General features: G+C 38.9%; 1 protein-coding gene and 1 long non-coding RNA gene across 2 annotated transcripts in view; both read right to left on the reverse strand.

Moving 5' to 3' along the window:
* Positions 1–22,147, reverse strand: part of LOC311081371 (protein NLRC3-like) — a gene marked incomplete at its 3' end in the record, with an annotated part of 325,193 nt that overhangs the window by 203,945 nt on the left and 99,101 nt on the right. The window lies entirely within an intron of this gene.
* Positions 1,291–2,137, reverse strand: LOC311082358. Its single transcript, XR_014606117.1, has 2 exons — positions 2,032–2,137; positions 1,291–1,743 (listed from the first exon to the last, which is right to left on the reverse strand). It is a non-coding gene; the product is annotated as an uncharacterized lncRNA (long non-coding RNA).

Raw genomic sequence — 22,147 nt, forward strand, 5'->3', positions numbered from 1 at the left:
TCTGATGTTGAACACTGATGAAATTATAAGCTGCGGATACACGAGCCAGATCAACCTGGACAGCAAAGAAAGCATCATTCGGTAAGAGTTTTAAAAGAATATTACATTTCAAAATATTTCTCATTTAAAATTGTAAACATTTCAAACCATGTTTTTTTTCTCCAAAGAGCAATTGTCCTGCATTCAACTACAAGACTAATTCCAGTGCTGCAGCAAATCCGAAAGGGCTTGAACTGTATGGCCTGGTGGACCAGATGGCTACAAACCCTGAAGCTTGCCGCTCCCTGTTTGTTCCTGGGAACATTATCAAGGAATCAGTTTTAACTGCCACTTAATCCTTTCTTACATTTGCCTAGTAATATATTGGAATTTCCATTTTGTATAACCTTTACAAGCCTATATTTCAACCAAATATGCATTCATTATATTTAACCAAATATGCATTCACTGTTTCTTTATAGCCTGATGCTGATTTCATAATGATGTGCGTCCAGCCCAATGTCAGTGAAAAGGGCACTTCTAAGGAGAGAACTGAGAGGAAGATCATCAACTTTCTGCAAGATTTCTTGCAGGAGGTTGAAATTTCAGGTACTATATACTTTATATAGCATACACAATTACGCATAACAATTTGAATGTACTGAGCACATTCTTGAATAATTTATTTTATCTGTAAATTTGAATAGCTTCTCTTGTTATTTGAAATATACATCAGTCACAGATGGGGAGACAGAGAGTGCAGCTGGTGACGCAGAGCCTGTTGCAGTGCCACACGTGCTCCAGTGGATGACGGGCCGGTCCCACATCCCGATACTCCCTGATGAGAAGAGACATTTCAAAATAACATGCAACTTTGACCACAACTGGGACGGAACGACTAGGAGATCACTCAGTTTGCTACCCAATTGTGAGTGCATGCACTCAGACTGTGACTTTTCCAGTACAGCATCTTAGCACTTACATTGACTTTAGAAGAATCATGAGCGAGGCAGTAAAATATGGTGGTGGATTCCACAGAGTTTAACACAACGAGATCTACTCAAATCAAAGCAATAACTAAGCAATCATTGTTTAATGATTTTGATTAGAATATTGTACATACAGAGGTGGCAAAAGTAAAAAGTACTCTTCTGGGTGCTGCTGAGTTTACACGTTTTGGGAAGTTCCTAATTCAGACAAAAGACTGGTAAAAATAATTCTTAAAAAAAATCAGTGATCTATGAAATTAATACAAATTGTAAACCAATTATTGTGTTAAATATATAGAAGTAAACTACCATTACCTGTTAATTTGGGCTTCCCAAAATGGGTGAACTCAGCACTTTTACTTTTGCCACCTCTAATTGTATAACATCTTTACTATTTCTTTTTTTAGAGCTAGACAGAACTCATGACAGTTGTTGCTACTGTTAGTTATACATCCCAAAGGGTGCCACTCCTTAAGTGCCTTTTTTTTTGCTGGTTCATTAGTAAACATAATGGGATGTTTTTGCCAAGTGCAATATTGTAACCAGCTAAGAAGTTCAGGTTTAAATGTCATTGTTGGTTGGATACTAGTTGCAAGTATCGTGTGTACAAGTCACGCCCATGTGACTGAGAATGTTCCACAGGATCAAGAGTTCTCTGAAGTTCTTCCAGGGCTTCATCATCCAGTGGGCACACAATTTCGGGAACCACAACTGTACCGTTGGTGTCTCCTTGCAGCATTGCACTCTCCCATTCAATGCCTGGATCTTGAAGTTCCTACAAAGCCAGAAAACAATTCAAATACAGTAAGACTTTGAACCTTAAAACGTTTTTCTGATGTTTTCTGTCTATTTAAAATAATTTAATATTTTTGGAAAAAAATGTACAATAAAGGTGCAAATGTTCATTGAAAACATTAAATTTAGAAATAAAAACTGCTGGTAATTGAACAGACATATCCGCTCTCCTTCATCCGGTCGCTGCACTTGCTGAACACACCAGTACTTGTATGCGTTATTTCCAGCAATTGAGTCGGTTCATGTTCACAGCGTAAGCGAACCGTACCAGAGTTAGTGTGGAGCCAGACAGAGACCTCCTCCTCCTCCTCTTCAGCCGGGTCTCGGTTCGGCTGTCTGGTCCACACCCGAGTGCGATCGCTGTATTCACACCTGCCCAAAAGATGCACACAAAGCGGGGAACGAACCTGAGCTCGACTCAGTCGAACCACACAAGGCAGGTGTGCATACACCCTAAATCACAGGGTCATTTCAATATTCGGGTGAACTAACCCTTTAAGTCTTTTGCTGCATTGGATATATTCACATACCACTATATAAATAAATGTGGATAGGAGCAGGCTTCACTCAATGGGTGCACTTGTCCATTTAAGAGTGCTGGCCCAGATAATTATAATACATAAAGTGGGAGAGAGGCCACACTATGCTTAAATATGTTTTTATTTATATTTGCACAGACGCCTTCCTCAGTGTGTAACAAAGTAACAATGTAGTCAATCTTATATGCCCACACCCATATATTACCACAAGCCAATAATGTTAAAGGGGTATCAAGTCAATAATGTCACATATATCAAACAGTCTATTAATGAAAGACAACGGCTGTTATACATATAAAAAAATTACACATGCAGTACACATTTGTGTGTTCTATTTATAAGAAACAACTTAGTGACAAATCTTCATTCATCCCATTCGGGATACATGTGTTTGAGTTAAAAATATCCCAAGCCTCTGGTTGCAGGAGGCGGTTCTCACGGTGTCCCCCTCTTGGAGAGCGATTAACAACCTCTAAACCCATGAACTCGAGCATATTTGCATCATGTCCCGCAGTGTTAAAATGCCTTGCGACTGATGATCTGTCATCGGTCTTCCTGATCGCGCATTTGTGCTCAAATTCGTGTTTTTAACTGTCACTTGGTTTTCGAAAAAGGTTCGAGTCGAAAAAGATGGATAGGCAAGGCAAGGCAAGTTTAAGTTTTATCTTTTTGGATAAAGCAAGCAAAAAAGCTGTCGGGACTAAAAATAGAAAAAGAAAGAGGGAAAAGGAGATGGCATGTCAATTGATGCGCCAACAGCTAAATAAGTGGATGGTCAAAGGCAACAGATTTAAAGTGTGACGTCCACGCATGTAGGCTAGGAGATTCCCGGTGGGCCGACGTGCTTTTTGGGCCGATACATCTAATAGGCTATTTTTTTTTGTCTTTGTCTTAACGGCCCATAAAACATGTACATCGGCGGCCCATTCGTTTTGTTTTGTTTTGCTTAATTGGCGGCGCTGGGTTAGTGCCGTTGTAATGCATTGGTAAAAAAACGTCAGATATATTTATTTTTATTTTTTTGACATTTTTCATTACACACGTAGATCAGCGGCCCATTGGTTCTTTTCTTGATTGACACTGGGCTGGCCTAATCACATCTTTAATGTGAAGTATAGAAATTAGTAAAAAAACTAATTATGAAAGTTTCCTTTAGTTTTCAGTGCATTTGTTTTACAATATATGTCGCTTGGTTTTCCGCACATAAAGCAGCCCACAAGGGCACGTCAGTAAATACACAATAAAAGTGGATAAACATGTGATTCTGCCCTTTACTTTGTATGTCCTGCCTGTTTTTGGATGTGTAAATGCGTTTTCTGTGAGCATAAAGTTACATGCTGCACAGCTCAAACACTTGAAATTGCCGTGTGTAAGTATAAAGGGAAAGGCGACTGGGAAGGTGCCGGAGGTGCGACCGCACTGACCGCTCTCTCAGGCTGGTGCTCGTTTACAGCAGCTGCGCGGCGGGTCCTGGACAGTGTGACCTATGTCCGGGTCACTGCTTAAAATGTGCCAGTGACGATGCACAATGTTCTTTACGCTATTTGAAGTCTGACCATAAGTGGATACAAGGAAGACTGCGTTTGAGAGAGGGTGGATGGAAACTCTGGTAGTGCAGGAAGGAGTTGCGATCCGTTTCTTTGCGATACATTTCAGTGTGTAGCGTGTTATCTGCCTTCCTCACTGAAACACCCAAACACGGGAGGACCTTATCATCATGAGTCAATGTGAATTTGATAGAGGGCAGTCTGGTATTTACATAACTATTAAAAGCAATCAGTTCTTCTTTTGAGCCCAACCACACAAGAAATATGTCATCTATGCATCTGTACCACACTTGCAGATATTGTTTAAAAGGATTGTGGTTATGAATATAATCATGTTCAAACTTACCCATAAACAGGTTGGCATAATTAGGGGGAATATATGGGAGAACCCATGGCGGCACCTTGAGTTTGTAAGAAAAAACTGTTTTGAAACATGAAATAATTTGTTGTTAGAACTTCATTAGCCAATGGCAATAGGAGTTCAGTGTGTGGCACTTGGTTTGAATATGGGACTGACCTGAAGGAAGATGCTATATCTACTGTAAATGCTTTCTCGATCCCTCACAATACTCGCCTCTAGCTTCAGTGAACAACATCAGTGAGATCACACATGTGTTTGAGTTGCTAAGAGTGGATGCTAGGGGTGTTGTGTGTGAAGCGGTCATGGCCGTGTTTTATCGTGAATAACACACAGCTATTGACCAATCAGAATCAAGGATGGGAACTAACTGTGTTATAAACTGCAGGCCAAACCTTGGGTGAGGACCTTCCTATACTTTCAACATCATTCATAAACAAGTTGTAAAGCAGAAGCCAGTTTAGCCCAATAATTATATCAAAAGTGAGAAACAGCTGTTATGGCTCATGGGTAGCTCTGTTGTACAGTAGTGTTTGAGTGCAGTCTGGGTGAGCAAGCAAGCAGAGTCAAGCATGTGTTCTGTCTGAGACCATCACCTATAGTTATAGCGCCGGTGAGTAAGGCATCAAAGATGGACACATCCATACAACTAAAACATGTCGTATCACAGTCATCTGTCAGATCTGAACTAGCAGCAGCTTTCATGAGTGGAGAAGAGAGGATTATCTGAGTCGGGCACAGGCCACAGAGCTGACAGGAGTTCAAAATTCAATATTGATTTGAAATGTAGGTTTAATATTCCACATGTATTTATGAGGCGTGACTCTAAAGGGGGAATGCATGTAATTACCACGATTGTTGCATGTAATACAACGGCTATGATCATTTACTTCATTCAGACGAGTGAATATGAGCAACACCGTGTCCTAACCAGACTATCTCTGCGACGGCGCCGCTGGAACGACAGAGAGTATGATCACTTCAGGTGTAGTGCTGGATATGTGCTTTAGTTAATGCTAAATGAGTCTGATGATCATTCTGTTTGTCTTTTATAGCCGTACTGAAAGCAACTCCCCTCAGATCTCAAACGTGAACAAGAACGCTCAAACTGTGTGTTAACAGACAAGTGTGTTCTGACATCAGCTGTTTCAGTAACTCTGTGTGTATTTTTAATAAGGTTAAAAAATGGTCTTATATTCATGAATTTGTGTAATTATCCATTAGGTTGCGAGTGCTTGGAGCTTGCCGATCTTCTGATTAGCTGTGATTTTTACCACTGACACACACATTATCTGTCGCTATAATCTTATGGCGTCTGGTTAGGACACGGTGCTGCTCCTACCCGTTAACACTTGACCTCAGCAATACTGGGAAATGAGCAGAACTAAGTGTGTTTGTTAAAGCTGATGATGGGTGACGTCACTTCTGGTTGACGTTTAAAGTTTTGTCAAACAAACGGAGGCTAGCTCGACCACCCCCTATTTTAGCTCTTTTCCCGCTGTCTTCCCGTTTTAGTATTTTCCCTGAAAATATCATAGTCTTTCTCACACACACACACTTTCTCTCTCTCCTCTCTCTCTCTCTCTCTCTCTCACACACACACACACACACACACACACACACACACTGTCTCTTTCTCTCTCACACACACATACACTGTCTCTTTCTCTCTCACACACACATACACTGTCTCTTTCTCTCTCACACACACATACACTGTCTCTTTCTCTCTCACACACACTGTCTTTCTCACACACACACATTCTTTTTCTCTCTCTTTCTCACACACACACACACACACACACACACACACACTGTCTCTTTCTCTCTCTCACACACACTGTCTTTCTCACACACACACTGTCTTTCTCACACACACACTGTCTCTCCCCCACTCACACTGTCTCTGTCTCTCCCACACACACACACACACACACACACACACACACACACACACACACACACACACACACTCTGTTTCTCCCTCACACTCTCAGAGTTTACATACAGTATTTATCAAAGACATTGTGGCTCCATTTTCCTTTTCTTTCCTGGTTTTAGGAATCGTTGCATTCCCTGGAAAAATCTGATTGCGTTCAATTCCGATAACGCAAGTGTCATGAAAGGCAGGCACATCTCAGTAATTAGTAGGGTTACAGTAAACCAGCCTAATGTGCAAGATCTCGGCTGCGTCTGGCTCCTAGGCCAGCTCGCCACTGGTTGTGAAGGCATGAAGGCTGCAAAGCTGCCTGTGGAAGACACACTGGTGGGCATTTACACACACTTAACCAGTGGGCTGCTCTTCAGGTAGGGTTTGTTATAGTATATGTATGCCACTCGTAATTAAAGTAGATCTTAATTACATAACTCTTGTGTGATGATGATGATGAAAAAATTGCCATTACAACACTTTTAAATTTCCCTTTGTGTTCAGTTTTTTTTTTTTTTTTTTATATGCAAACCTAAAATTATATTTTATAATGGTATTTTCTTTTTCACCATATATTCCTATCTATAGGCATATTTTAACAGTCACGAGGGGGTGGAGACGAACACCAAAATTAGGGATCTGTCAAAACATCTCAACGATCCATTGATTAAGGCGTACTTCAAGTTCCTCAGTGTTGCCCTTCAGCCTCTATCAGACTCTAATATTGCCTTTCAGGTTGGTATAGTCATCATATCCTAGTTGTCACAGTAATAAATTGATAACCACAGATGATAATCCTCATCATTTCGCTATTATTTGCTATCTACAGTCAGAGCAGGTACAGATACTCCAGCTGGACAAAGAGATGACCAGGCGTATCAAGCGGATGCTGGGGTGCCTTGTTCCAGCAAAGGCGATTATGGATGTCCCTCTCCGAGAAGTGAACTTTGGAGAGGAACATCAACTGGCAGACGAGGACCTCTTCATTGGAAGGGACACAAAGGCGTTCATTAGAACTGCAGAGTTCCCTGCGCCAGTCGAAGTACTCCCAAAAGTGCTATTACGCCATACATTATAGTTATCCTTTTTAACCCGCTTAGAAAAGCGCCACGTTTTATTTTGTGTCACCATACTTGGTCTTCTAACTGCTCGTGTAACTGTTTTTAAATAGGGAAAACGTTGATGTGTTTGGTCACTTCTAAATTCATTGCTGTCAGATACCATTGAATATACTGGGGTAAGCTAAGTACTATCTAAGTGCCGGCGCGCGCTAGAGTGATTAAGTGCACGCACTGAGATGAGAGAGGTATGTATCAACTCGTCTTAGTTAAGAGAATAACAGTTTAATATGAAAAACGGTGGAGTATCCCTTTAACACAAATCCATTTTTATCCATTTCATGTAGAACTGAGAGCTTTCTACGAAGCAGTTTTACGCAAGATGTTTGCTTGCTTTCCAATCGATTCCCAGCTACTGAAGGACTTGAGAATACTAGACCCTGGATCTCGAATGGAGATAAGTCCAGACACTGGAAGGGATAACATGTATTCTGTATGGTAAATCTGTGATGAGTGAAGGGCAATTTCTGAATGTTTTTAACTAAGAAATCAGAGATAGTAAGCTGGCAGGATCTACCTTGAGGGTTATGATAAATTAATGTGTTTTCTTTCTCAGTGTCGAGGCTAGGTGCCCTGTTCCCACAGTTTCTCCTGAATGAGGATGGGCTCAGAGAGGAGCTAATTGATTTCCAAGTCACTGATAGCAAAGATCTCCCACAAGAACCAAGAATAGACAGGTTCTGGGGCCTTGTAGGAAAGAATGACAGCTTCACTGAGTTGGCGAGACTTGCAAAGACACTGTTATGTACTGTATACCACACAGTAACGCAAGCTCAGAAAGGGCGTTTAGCATGGTGAGCAAGATTGTTACATCCAACCGGATGGCACTGGATTCCAGCACTGTGTGTGCATTGCTATCTTGTAAAATAAACCACACTGGTCAGGTTCACCTACACACTCCCTCACAGAAAGTGTTCAGAAATGCTAAATCAGCCACATATGTATACAATAGGGCTTGTGCTTCACACCAGGAAGGGTGACAAGGTTGTCTTTACGGTCTCTATCCATTTGTTCAACTGCCTCTTACACACATTCTGTCTGTCTGTCTCTTTCTCTCTGTTTCTCTCTCACTCTGTCTCCCAACATTAAGATAAAACACGTTGTAGCAAATGAAAATGTGTTATATTTACTTTGTTCATAAATAAAGCACTTTAAACATATCCATTGGTCTGTCATTCTTTAATATATATTGTGTAGTTATAAACTCTTTAGACCAGGGGTGGGCAAACTACGGCCCGTGGGCCACATACGGCCCGTTAGGCTGTTTAATCCGGCCCGTCGAGTATTTAAAAAAATGTCTTAAGATCGCTTTCATTTTGCCTTTTTCTTGCAATACTTTGCGTTATATATATTGCGTTACATATATTTGACAATCGGAATATCAGGCCTATCATGCCATAGGTAACAAATGTAAAAAAGGAAAAATGACATAAAAGCAGATTATCATTCATTCAGCGCTGTTGTGGCTGCGGTGCGTCACTAACAAGCAATGACGCGTCACCATGGAAACCAAACAGACAGGGGGGGGGTTCCACAAATGTATGACTTTTGGAAGTGCAAATTGATTGCCATATGCAGATTTAATAAAGTTGAATTAACGTAACCTTCGTAAATTTTACTCTTCTAAGTGTACACTTGCAGGTGTTTTGTTTCTAATTTACTGTTAGGCCCTTTAAATAATAAGGATAAACAATATTTAAAAAGTATAGGCTATAATTATCTAAAATCTGACTAATTAAAAATTAACCTCAAAACATAACATGCTAAATGGGGGATATCTAGCATAAAAAATGTATTGTCAGAATGTCGTCTCTCAGTTGTTGAATTTCGCGCAGACGTTGCCACAACGTAAATGTGTTTGCTCAGCCCGATCTCATGAAAGTGTGAATACCAAGAATTGTATTTGTAGTGCTTATGATATGCAGTTTTCGCGTGCATATGATACGCACTTTATGGCGTGTAATAGGCACGAACTCTGCACCCCTCATCCTAACCAAGGGGTTTACAGTGCGTAGCATATGCACGCAAAAAAAACATTTTTGCCGTATAAATGGCACGAGAAATTAAATTTGTCGTATAGATACGCACTTTCATGAGATCGTGTCTCATAATCTACTGGGCCGGCCCTCTGTCAAATTTTAAAACCCAGTGTGGCCCTTGAGCCAAAAAGTTTGCCCACCCCTGCTTTAGACTGTTAACGATTAGTGCTTTTGTTAAAAGTTTGTGGGTAAGAATCGTGTAAAACAACAAATCCCTTATTTTGGGGATGTATTCCGGGAAATCTCCCTTATTTTCAGTGTTCAGTGTTGACAGCTGTGGTGTTGCCGCTTGTGGAGCCTGGGCTGTGTCTACAGAGACCGCGTGTCACTAGAACACTTTATCTTTAAATCGGCGAAGATGCATGGTCAGAATACTAGTTTCACACCTTACGAGTCGCTTTGGAGGAAAGTATGTATGCATTTGTCCGTAATGAAAAGTATATTTTATTGCATATGGGTTGTATATTCAACTGACAAAAGTGAATTTAGGTCAAATAGTGCATCCAACTTGGGCCAGTTGCATGAGCTGTAAATCATGGCCAAGTACACTGTACATTTTCAGGAGTGACAACTGCATTTAAATACTGGAGGGAATCCCCTAAATTATAGTTTTGTGTTTATGGAGTAGAACTCTCGAAACCGGGATGATTGACACCATGGTAACTATTGCAATGTTCAGGTGCGTTTGGCTATTTTTAACCAAAGTAGTAATAATACAGTCACCAAAGACTATATAACTGAACCACTGTCAACAAAGCCATCATGTTAATGTTTGCAAGGCTTCTTCTCAGAGTGCTCTCTTGAAGGGTTGCCATCCAGCGGTCCAGTTTATTGAGTTAATAAAGTAGACAGGTGCATGTATATGTTGGTATATGGCTTATTCCCACCATAACACGTTTGGATTTGAATTTATTATGGGCTCGTTCTTATTTGTTGTTTTTCTAGCAAGATCTTGCAACACTGATTCAAAACGTGCTTTGTGATTTCTTGCAGTGCACATACAAAAATACACAACTCTATACATGTTCAAGTACGTCATTAACAACTAGTTGTTCAGTTTGGTTCTGTACACACACTACGCAGAATTTCTGTAGATGCGATTGTCGCCAACTGCAGTTTCAGTCCCGTTGCAGAATACGGTTGTCTCTCCTGTAAATTACTGAACTGTGTCTGTACGTAAAAAAATAACAAAATCTGTCATTAATGAATCCCTTCATGTTGTTCCGATCCCCTAAGACTTCTGTTCATCCTCAGAACACAACTGAAGATATTTTAGATGAAATCTGAGAGTTTTCTGTCCCTCCATTGACCGCTTAAGCAGCTGACCATTCGAAGGCCCAGAAAGGTAGTAAAAACTTCATGGATGTAGTCGATGTTAGGCTCCACAAGTACAGTAGACACTACTGTAATAATACTGTAATACAGCGTTCTGGTACGGGTTGTATCGTGAGAGTCGTGTTCTAGCGTCAGCACAACAAGCATGCGTCGTGGTGCTCTTGAGGACAGGAGAAGAAGCAGATCACATGAACGTGCATTGGCGATTGAAGCGGAAGTGAAGAAAATGTTGAATATAGTTGATATTTTTGTATTTTTTGGCACACAAAAAGCATTCACGTCACTTCAGAAAATTACAGTTGAACCACTGGAGTAACATGGTCTACATCCATGATGTTTTCACTAGCTTTCTGGGCCTTCGAAGTTGCAATAATGACAGATGTTTTTATTTTTGGGTGAACTATCCCTTTAAAGGTGAATTGACAACCAAATTTAGCTACAGTGAAATTCTTTCATGTCTGTATTATAATGATATGTAAACTCCTTAATTCTTTTTATTATTATTATTATCATTTCTAGCCCATCCTCTAAGACAAAGATGTGTTTGGCTGTTGCTCTGGTTGAGCAATATCCCTGTCTAAAGGACTCCCAGGGTAAAGGCTATGCAAGTACAACTTTCGTGTTGCCACATTTCTAAAGCTTCTCATTTTAAAAGGAACAAAGTGGTCTATGGCCTTGTTACATGTTCACAGGATGCTGTGGATGTTCTTGAAGCTGAACACCTTATTCAGAAAGGCGGAGAAAATGAGTAACCCATTCTGTGGAGCCCCTAAAGGGACATGCTGATGGAAAAATGAGATGAGGAGAATATATTTCAATGCTTCTGCGTTCATTTTAGGGTTGTGCTGATAGACGATGCCATCCGTCCATCGCTGATGGCTGACAGACGTCACAATGTTGTGCCGGCATCGTGATTCCCCCCCCCCCGCAAGAAAATCTTAATTAATCACACTATATCGCCCAGTGCAATGATGCTTTCAATTTCCGTGCAGTTACTTCAAATACATTTATTTCTTTTCTGCTTTGGTAATAATAACATAATGAAGTTTTTTCCCGATCACAATACAAATTACATTCAAGACAGTTCGATGAACAATTTAAACAGTAAAGATTTTATTTTGCTAAAATTATTAGAATTATAGGCTACTAGATGTTTTACACAAACTAAATGACTGATATTCAAATGTATAACTTCTTGTATAGCCAAGATTTTATGTTTGTTATCCCCAATCTCTCTCTCTTTAGGGGAAGTGTAAATATGAGATTCTGGAAATCATCTAAATTTAGCGGGGGGAATAAAGTCCCGTGCAGACCTTTCACTGTAAACATTGTCTGATGTCAATTTGATAGACATTGCACAACCCTAGTTTATTTGTTAAAGGACAATTCCGGTATTTAAAACTTTGAGTCTATTTTTTTGTAGTGTGTTTTGGATGAACTAGAGTGGTGGACAAAGAAATTTTGACAATGGTTCCTGTCTCGACTTTTTGACTATTTTAGAATTGCCCATGACCGCTTTAGAGTGAGAGTCTATGGCCATGCACAAACATGCCCTTAAAACAACCCTTAACGTTAGTTTTCAAAACTGTGCAACTCACCGAGTGGATAGTGGTGTTTGTTGATGATTAAAAACAAATATATCGGCGCAATGTATGATTGGTGGATTCTCTGCATGAAATACGGATACGGATTCCCGTAACGCACGGAGAAGGACAACAGTATATCGCCATATCAATGTTTTGTCCCACCCCTAGTTTTGTATATAATGCTGCATTGTGCATTGTGTTGTGAGTTGTATGTTTTTGACATTCCTCTGTTTTTAACAGGTTGGGACCAGCATAGTTGAATACTTGAAGGAGGCTGGGCTCACTAAACCCTTCCCCTCCGTCCTTGGTCTTGAGGACGACAGTCAGTGCCTTCAGGCCTGTGTAACTGTTGGCAAACAGGCACTACAGCAAAACACTCTCCTTGGTGCTGTGCACACATGCTTTAAACTGTGTTTTGGACATCCATTTCCCGAAGCAGTGCGCACCAGTGTGGGAATCTGTGCAGACTGTTGTCTACTGACTCCCAGGAACAGAATCCCCTTCAGTGAGTGGATGTGTGTCATGTGAAGCAGCACTGGAACCAAAACAACTAAAGAATATCACTCCAGTAAAATTACAATTAGGCCTATTCATTTTCAAATTTACCTTAGTAAAAGTACAAAGGGGATTCATTTTTAAAGTACTTAAAAAATAAAAAGCAATTATCAATGTTTTTTTTTTCTTTTTCTAGACAGTTTTAGTCCTTCTTCAGCACTAATAAGAAAGATAAGTGCAGACATGTACCTATAGGCTATATATTGATCTGCAAATAAGCAAACTTTTTATTTCATTAGCAAAACAAAATGTACATTACACCTTACACACATTATACATTTTAAACTTCTTTTGCACCATTAGAGTTCTGGCAATATCGCGGTAGCCTGCATTTTACAGTGATTTGGAGATGCAAGAGCACGGGTATTAGCATCCTCTTCTGGAGGTTTCTCAGCGCTGCCGATTTGGTGCATTTCTTCTGTGAAATACAGGTTTGTGTGTGCTTTATTTAATCTATAAAATCATTACTGTGCTGTAAATGGAAACGCCGGATCCCTTGCATAAAACAAATTATTTTATTTCTAAAGTAACTAAGTGTATTTACATCAGATGAATATGTTCTCAGAGCTGAGCACTGTTTGTTTATGGGCAGGTTATGGAGTCACAGCATCTTTCGGCTACGAGTGAAGCGCAGGGCGTCGGCCTGAAGTTCAGCAGTTTCCCCGCCGAACACGAGCCCAGATCCCGCAAGAGATCCCGCAGCACTACTGTGGAAACGGGAGAACAGAGACCGGATGATCACACTCGAATTGCTTTTAAAGGTTTAACTTTTGAGTTTAAAATGTTTGTTAAATGAGTTCAAATGTAGGCAGTATTGTACATGTTAAAACAAAATAAAATATATGCTGTATTAAGAAATGTTCTCACCTGAAATAAAGGAAGATGATATGTAACAAGTTATTGTCGTGTATTTTACAAAGGTTTAGATGATTACGTTATTAGTGTTGTTATTTTAGAGTAAGTTTGATTTGAGTCAGAATTATGTGGTAATTCTTTATTCATTACTAATGGGTTCCCTATATTTTCACTCTAGAATACTGTTTCAGCTTATAAGTAATTCCTGCAGAATTATTTGATAATTATTTATTAATTGTATTATTTATTAACAAGTTCCCTATATTTTCAGTTTCCCTCAGTCGTTGCCTTAAATACATGAATTTACTCAATGGCATTCTATGCTGAGGAACACACACACACACACACACACACACACACACACACAGTACTGTATATAGAATATAAAAGCTAATCTGAGGTTAGTTATGGCAAGGCACTTGAGTGCAGGGTTTCTTTCTGAAGTTGATTTCTTACAGAACACACTCACAAAACCAACATTTACATGTATTTGTTAAAATTGTATTTTCATAATACTACTTCTATTAATAACATTAGTAAATAAGGAAGGTCACAAATCAATGTAGTTTTGTATGACTGTTCATTAGTTACTTCTTAGTTATTTTTCTTGAACCTTAATTAGTAGTTATACCATGGTCTGGGTGAATACTCGATTCTGATTGGCTGCAGGGTGTCCATTAGAAAGTGATAATGTACACCTAGGAAAGGCGTCCCGTCAGTTTGCCTGATGGCAGTTCTAAATGACTGCGCTGGCTCAAACTCACTGATCAACGGCTGCGGTCGGGTCGCTGTGGTTGCTTGGCAACGCCTGTATACGGGAGATATTAAATAGTGCGCTCGACTTAATAAATAAAAACCCTCACGATTTGTACTCTAAAACACATTAAAGTATTATTGATTAAATATTTCTTTCTTTCGTAAGTGACCATGGTATAAGCGGGTTAATGCCCTTCGAGGTGTCCATTATCAGGTATTAATGGACTTCGGCGGAGGCAACCGCTGCGCGTCGAACGGTTCACGCCTCGCCGTCGTCCATTAATACCTGATAATGGACACCTCGTCGGGCATTAACCCTTACATAATTAATAGTAGTTCTTCAGGAGGTATGACAGAATTCATTAGTTATTGATTAACTAACTGTTACTTCACACAATCATAAAATTCTATTACATACTAATTAGTTAACACATCTTCCTTAGTTGTTATCAGTAGTGAAGTAGTAGTTAATGAAGAATTACCTACTAGTTCTTCAATAATTCCTTATTAGTTATGCAGTAAGAAACCGTATTCTGAAGTGTTACCGTGATACCTAGCAGAGATTGTTGTGTTGTGATTGTAATACTAGGATGTCCATGAAGACTTGAATGAATATACTAAGCTTTTCCTTTAGTAGGCATCATGCTAACAGCATTTGGGCTTGCTGGTAAATAGGACTGGGGACCCATTTGTATTACGCATGCCAGTTTTAGTCAGTACTGGAACTCCTCATTTCATTCCTTCCTCTTGCTGTCAAAGACTGGTACACACTATATAAAGTCCCTTTCAAGTCGACACCAGTCTGTATCATTCCTAATCTGCACCGACGCACAGCGGACTCTCCCCTTCACAGACGCACCTTGTGGAGGCTCTCTGTCTGTTTTCTGCTCCACCCCATGGCCTGCTGAGTGAGCATATTCACTCTCCCTGATTAAAAACATAAATCTGCATGTGTGACTGGATCAATTTACATGGGAAAGACCATTGCAGTTAGACTCGACCTAACACAACAATTACTTTAGTGCGAGGAGAACAGGAAAATTACATGTTAGAAGTCAGAGACACCTCATCACAGCGTATGGCTTGCGTATGTCATACCTGCCTTTGTCATGTGCTTTGTGACAAGAGCTGCCCTGGAGTTTCTTATTTTGCATCACAAAGGGAATAAACTCTATCTGCAACCCTGTTTTAAATAAATAAACTGTCCCGACACTTTAGTTATACCTTGAAATGTGCGATGGGGTTTCAAACTTAATTCATTTTAGTGTTCTTTTACATTTTCATTGTTTATTTTTTAATTGAAAGCAATACTGTATTGAAAGTCTTTTTCTGATTTGTTCGATCTGTTTTGATAAATGTCTTCTGCTCACGGCAGATTACGCAATAGAGAGAATAAACTGACACTTTGTAAAGTCTGTGACTGTAGCGCCTCTTAGTGGTGAGAGTCTGCAAATACACACCCGCAGTTTACCGCCGCGGGAACGGCCACTTGTGTCCCCTCTTCATCTATACTGGACAATGATTTTACTGACGTCTCCTTACTCGCCCTGAACCCTGAAACGCCACATGATCCACTGTGCCTGTGAAGTCAGATATCACTCGCCTTAACAAATAGAAAACACAAACATAAGCAGCAGATAAACCTCATCTCATCTCTGTGTAATATTGGGTTTGAAAAATAAGAAAGCTGCAAAGTGCGTTTCAATCCGTAAACATTTTAATTTTTTTGTTTAACTTTTAAGTTTGTCACTGTTTATGTATATGTCTTTTTATGTTTGTTTATCGGCTTTACTCTTTGTACCCCCCCGACTGTAATTGTAATTCTTAAAATCATTTAAAAAAAAGATAAAAAAAAGAGGGATTAAATAACTTTTTCTAAAGAGACAATAAATCCAATAAAGAATAAATAAAGACAATAAAGAATGAATATATTTCTGTATAAAAGGTTATATATAGGCTAATGGTGGGTACAATGGGGTTTTTTTCACGTGAATTTTATGTGAAAATCATCCAAACACTATCGCAATTTCTTCCTGCATATCGTCCGCCGTGCTTATCCTGAAGTCTCGCGTGATTTTGCAATAATTCCTGTGTTCACAGTCGAGACTCTGGTTGAAAAACTCCTCCTTTCATTAGAATTTCTGCATCGTTAAGGAAAGCAGAGCGATCAGGGAAGTAATCTTCAGCCTGAACTCCAGGTAGGCCTTTAGTTTCTTTCCTCAGCTTTATATACTGTTACCTGATCTTCATTATGTGATGAAAGATAAGAGCAATCAGAAATGTTAGGATCTGTCACTGTCATTATCTGAGACTAAACTTCCAGCCTTTTCCGATCGCGTTTAAAAATAAAACAATCGCGTTGTTCATTTTAGATGCAGAAACAATAGTGTTGTAACCAGCCGCTAAAGCACATTCCTCTACACTGAGTTTACACACGATCCTAATGCCATGTGGCCGAGTTAGACCACACTACTCGTAACACCAGCCGTGCTCCCCGGCAGAAGAAGGACAGCGGGAGCAAACTCTCTCCCACAACTCCCTCTCTAGGGAAAACTGCTCCCCCACACCACATAATACACTAAACACACAGACACACACTACAGACCAGTGAGAAATCAGACTCAGCACACGCTTCTCCCTCGCTCCGCTAACGCTCGCACATGCGCACGGAGAGATACGCTTTAACACAAAGGCCAGGAATCCCCAACACTTGCTGATATATCTGCATATCCCAAGCCTAACTCGAGCGCTAACAGCACCATTCCCACATTCACACCAGGACACGTCTTGAAGACGCGCAGACACTCTGCCTGTCCCTATCTTCTTACTCTAGTAGTGAACCACTGCAGAACCCATGATTCTCCGGGTCGATGTTAACTTTCAGCCCAGTCCCTGCGCAATCAGGACAAATGAACCCCCCGATCGGTTCCTTCAAACGCGCTGCGTGACCCATCAGCCACTGCTCTGATCACCGCCGCTGAACACTCCTGTCTTCCGGACGACAGCTTACGCATCGACGCTCTGTGTGACGGCATTTCATCATCTGCTGTCCTCGCTGGTGATGCCTTGTGTCTTCTTGCTGATGACAACTGTTCTCTGAGAGAATTTAACACGCATATCGTTCAGCATTTTTAACCGCCGGCGTGGAAATGTCAGAGCGCGTCACGTGACGACTCTGAACGAATCACGTTGGCAGAAATTGGCATCAGCCAATGAGATTGCGCTTGCTGATAAACAGGAAATGACCATATTTGGATCCGACAGTGTTGTACAGGAGAGAGAGAGCTTTCCAGCAGTGTGTGTGATGACGGCTCCAGACAGCGATCGCGGAGCGGCGGGAGGATTTACAACGCCAACTCTTGATGAATTTATGAGAAATCTACACACTCAAACAGACACAGTGTAGGAAAATAAAGACCTGAATGTGTATTTCTGACTTCTTTTCAGCACAAGTCTGAAAGAGGACATGTTATTGAAGACAAATATCACAAAATCTCAAAATTGACCAGTGAAAAACCCGATGTTTTTGTCCGCCACGTCTCGCCTTAAATACGCAACTCCTCCGGCTAATGAGCGCAGGGAAGGGACCAGCGGGATATACACTAATGCAGATAGATGGCAACGACTGCGACACTGGGGTCATTTGGGTCAGGTTTGCGTGTGTGTGTGTCACATTGCTTTAACACTGGGACCCAGTGTCTCCAATCTCCACCTCCTCCCGCTCCTCTTTAACACACGTCATCTCTACACCCTCAGTCCAGGAGCGCCTCTGTGTGTGCGGACACTACAAACACAGTCACAGAGGGTTTAAAATCAGACAATTAAAATAAATAATTACAGAAGCACTGGTAAGGTGAATCTGAGCTTAGTATTTGGCTATATTAGCCTAAACTTGATAACTCCATTACAACAGTGCCTTTACAGTTATTCACATCATAAATACACTCGCCTGTAGGTTTAACATTATAAATAAGGCACGTCTAATGTCCAACAGCAAATATTTCAGCATATAATGTACTTTATTATGTCTTTCAATTCAAAAACAGTTACAATAATTATGCAAATATACAGTTCCTTTAAAGACATAATATTTCCCCCCAATAATTTTTCCTTATTTTTCCTTCTGCTTTTTTCCTTTGGTGATAATACCCACCGACACATAAACAACACATAATTAGAAGAACAATAACCAATAAGTACATAGTTAGACACTTTTACATATGAAAAAAGTAAAAAAAGACAAAAATATATATTAATAAATATTAATAAAAATTAAACATTCACATAATTATATCAAACTCTTATAATGACACATAATTACTAATAAGTTATTCAAGTAATATTATTTAAATATCAAATAATAACAATATTAAATAAGTCAATAAATAAAATAACAAATAACTAGAATTAAAATGGAGGGAGGGTTATATATATATAAAAAAGTAATTTATGAAATATGTATTTTTATGTAATATTCTTTGATTTCCGAGTTGCCCATATCTCTTCAGAGTGTATAGTTAGCTCTTGATGTGGTGTTCTCCTCTCCATGGCGTACTGTATAAACTAAACCTAGCCAATCATTTAAAACTGCGGATTACTGCTTTCTCCACCAGTCTAAACAAATATAACTCATCTTTATTAAATAGATTAAACAAAACTATATTTTGTATCTTTATTATATTTGGTTTCTTGAAAAAGTTCTTCCCTGAATTACTTTTGGTTTAATTTTACAAACTATAAAATATATGAGTGCAATGAGCTTCGCCGCAAATTATCCAGCATCCTTAATATAAATTATTATAGTTAGAAGATATTTCTGGTGTTATAAAATAATTGTAATTATATTAATATTAATTCTCCAAGCAAGATGTGTATTTTAGTCAGAATGATTGCGCTGCTGTTTCTGAGATTTACAGATGGAGAATACACACCTGTGAACTGCGAGTTTTGCACTGAGGAAAACACCATGTCTAACACGTATATAAACACATATAAACATGAACACACGCTGAAACATGTATATAAACACATATGAACACACGCTGTGTGCTGTGGTGGATATCGACCTGGGGGCTGTTCCATAAACCAAGATTAGAGGATAAGCCAGGCTTATTTCGGTTAGTCAGGCTTATTTTTGGTAGATTCGGTTTCATAAAGCAAACTTAAAATAGTTCAAACTCAGTTACCCTGGCAACTTATGCTGGGAAACGAGCCTGGTCCAGGGCAGGCTAACTGTCAGGCTAAGCCTCAGCTGTTACACAGATCCTCTAACACTGACCGACAAGAACACAATGATATTACCACTGGCACTCTCTCATACCATTATTGGACTTTATCAACCACTATTAGTCCAAACATAAATACACAGTATACAGAAAATCAACTTAAATAAGGCTACAATGATAAATTAGACAATATAGACATATGAATACATTTCTCTCTGGTTTGTTTGGCAGCTGTAGTACATGTTTATGATTATTAGAAGAACATTAGAACACAATCTAAAAAAAAGCTTTGTAAAGCAGAAGTTAAAATCACAAAATTAAAAATAAATAATTACAAAAGCACAGTATGAATTTTAACTGGTAAGATGAATCTGAGCTTAGTAACTGACAGTATATTAGCCTACATTTGAATATATCATAAAAATACACTTGTAGGTTTAAAACTCTAAATAAGGCACATCTAATGTCCAAATAACAAATATTTTAGCATATATATATATATATATATTATGTACTTTATTATGTCTTTCAATTCAAACACATTTAACACAATTATACAAATGGACAGTTCCTTTAAAGACATCATATTTTCCCCCAATAAATATTCCTTATTTTTCCTTCTACTTTTTTTCTTTTGTGATAATACCCACCAACACACATGATTAGAACAATAACCAAGAAGTACATAGTTAGACACTTTTACATATGATTTAATGGGGAAAAGACAAAAAACAATAAATAAATATTAATAAAAATGTAACATTCACATATTTATATCAAACTCTTATAATGACACATAATTCCTAATAGTTATTCAAGTAATATTATTTGAATATCAAATATTCAATATAAAATAAGCAAATAAATAAAATAACAAATAACTAGCCTAGAAATAAAAGGGAGGGAGGGTTATATAAAAATGTAGTTAATGTAGGCTAATATATATTCCTTTATTTTATGGAATATTCTTTGATTTTAGAGTTGCACATATCTTTTCAAAATGTATACATTTGCTCTTAATTTCATGTTATCCTCTTCATAATGTTAAGTACATTAAGAATATAGCCTATTATATTATATGTATAATATATAAAAAATACATTCTAGAAACTAAATCTAACCACTCATTTAAAACTGGGGATTCTTGCTTTATCCAAAAAATTATTGCATTAAAAGCTGTAATTCTCAGCATTCTAAATAAATATACATCATATGTATTAAGTAGCAGGTCCTATACCCAAAACTATATTTTGTATCTTTATATATTTAGTTTCTTAAAAAAAAAAAAAAAATTCCCTTAATTAGGCTACTTCTGTTCAATTTTTTTTTATTAGAAGTATAAAATATATGAGTGTAATGAGCTAGAAGTTCACTGCAACTTATCCAACATCCTAAAGATACATTATTATAATTAGAAGATATTTCTGGTGTTATAAAATATCGCATATTAATTTTCCAAGCAAAATGTGTATTTTAGTCAGAATTATTGCGCTCCTATTTGGCGCGCATGCGCGCAGCAGCGCTCATTCAATATGAAGATTAGCAGTAAAATGGATACATTTGCACGACTTTTTAACATTTACAGATGGAGAATATAACTGTAAAATGTAAGTTTTACACTGAGGGGAAAAAAACATGTCACAAATCGCATAAAACAGCACAAAATATACGCTGTTTGATGGTGGATCGATTTGATCCACGATCGACCTCTAGGGCTGCTTCAGAAACGCGTGCACACGCAATTATCTAGACTAGATAAACCTGGATCAAATTAGTGAGATTGCGTGAACTTCAATTACCTTTTATGGAACCACTTTAGCCCCAACTTATTTGTTAGGCTCATTCAAGTCCGGTTTTGGAGTTTAATCCCCGCTTTTCTAAGCGTCTTTTATGGAACAACCCTCTGATCCGCGATCGACCTCTAGGGCTGCTTTAACAACGCGTGCACGCGATTATCTAGACTAGATACACCTGGAGCAAACTAGTGGGATTGCGTGAACTCAAATCAGGTGTTGGAGGAGTTAAATCCCTTTATGGAACAGGTTCAGTTTCTCCATGACTCTGTTATATTGTTTACCGTTAACTGAGACGCGCTCAACATGTGCGGGCAGCTTTACTCACACAATAACACGAGCATTAGCCTCAGATACAGCACTGCAGTGTTACATCTAGTGATGCATTTTACACCGTTTCTGAAAACTATGACACACAGAGAACGCTCTGCCTCGACTAAAACACTGTAAACAAGTAAAAACACCAACCTTTCTTCACTCTGAAGGGAGGCGCAGCCTTATGACGTCACACACCAGGGCAAAATAAAAGTCCTCCTTCTTCCTCTCTCCCATAAATGTGGGATTTTTAACCACCCACCCTTCCTCACTTTATAAATGAGCTTAAAACTCCTGCTTCATCCCTCAGTACTCTCTCAAATGAAAAGAGCTATTACAGTAGACATTTTATCAACGAGATAAGTGCCTTGCAGCCGAACTATTGCCCTTATGTTGTGATTTATTTGTATTCCTTTTTTCGGTTCAATTTATT

Source organism: Abramis brama (assembly GCF_963993115.1).
Source record: "Abramis brama genome assembly, chromosome: 4".
Classification (NCBI taxonomy): Eukaryota; Metazoa; Chordata; class Actinopteri; order Cypriniformes; family Leuciscidae; genus Abramis; species Abramis brama.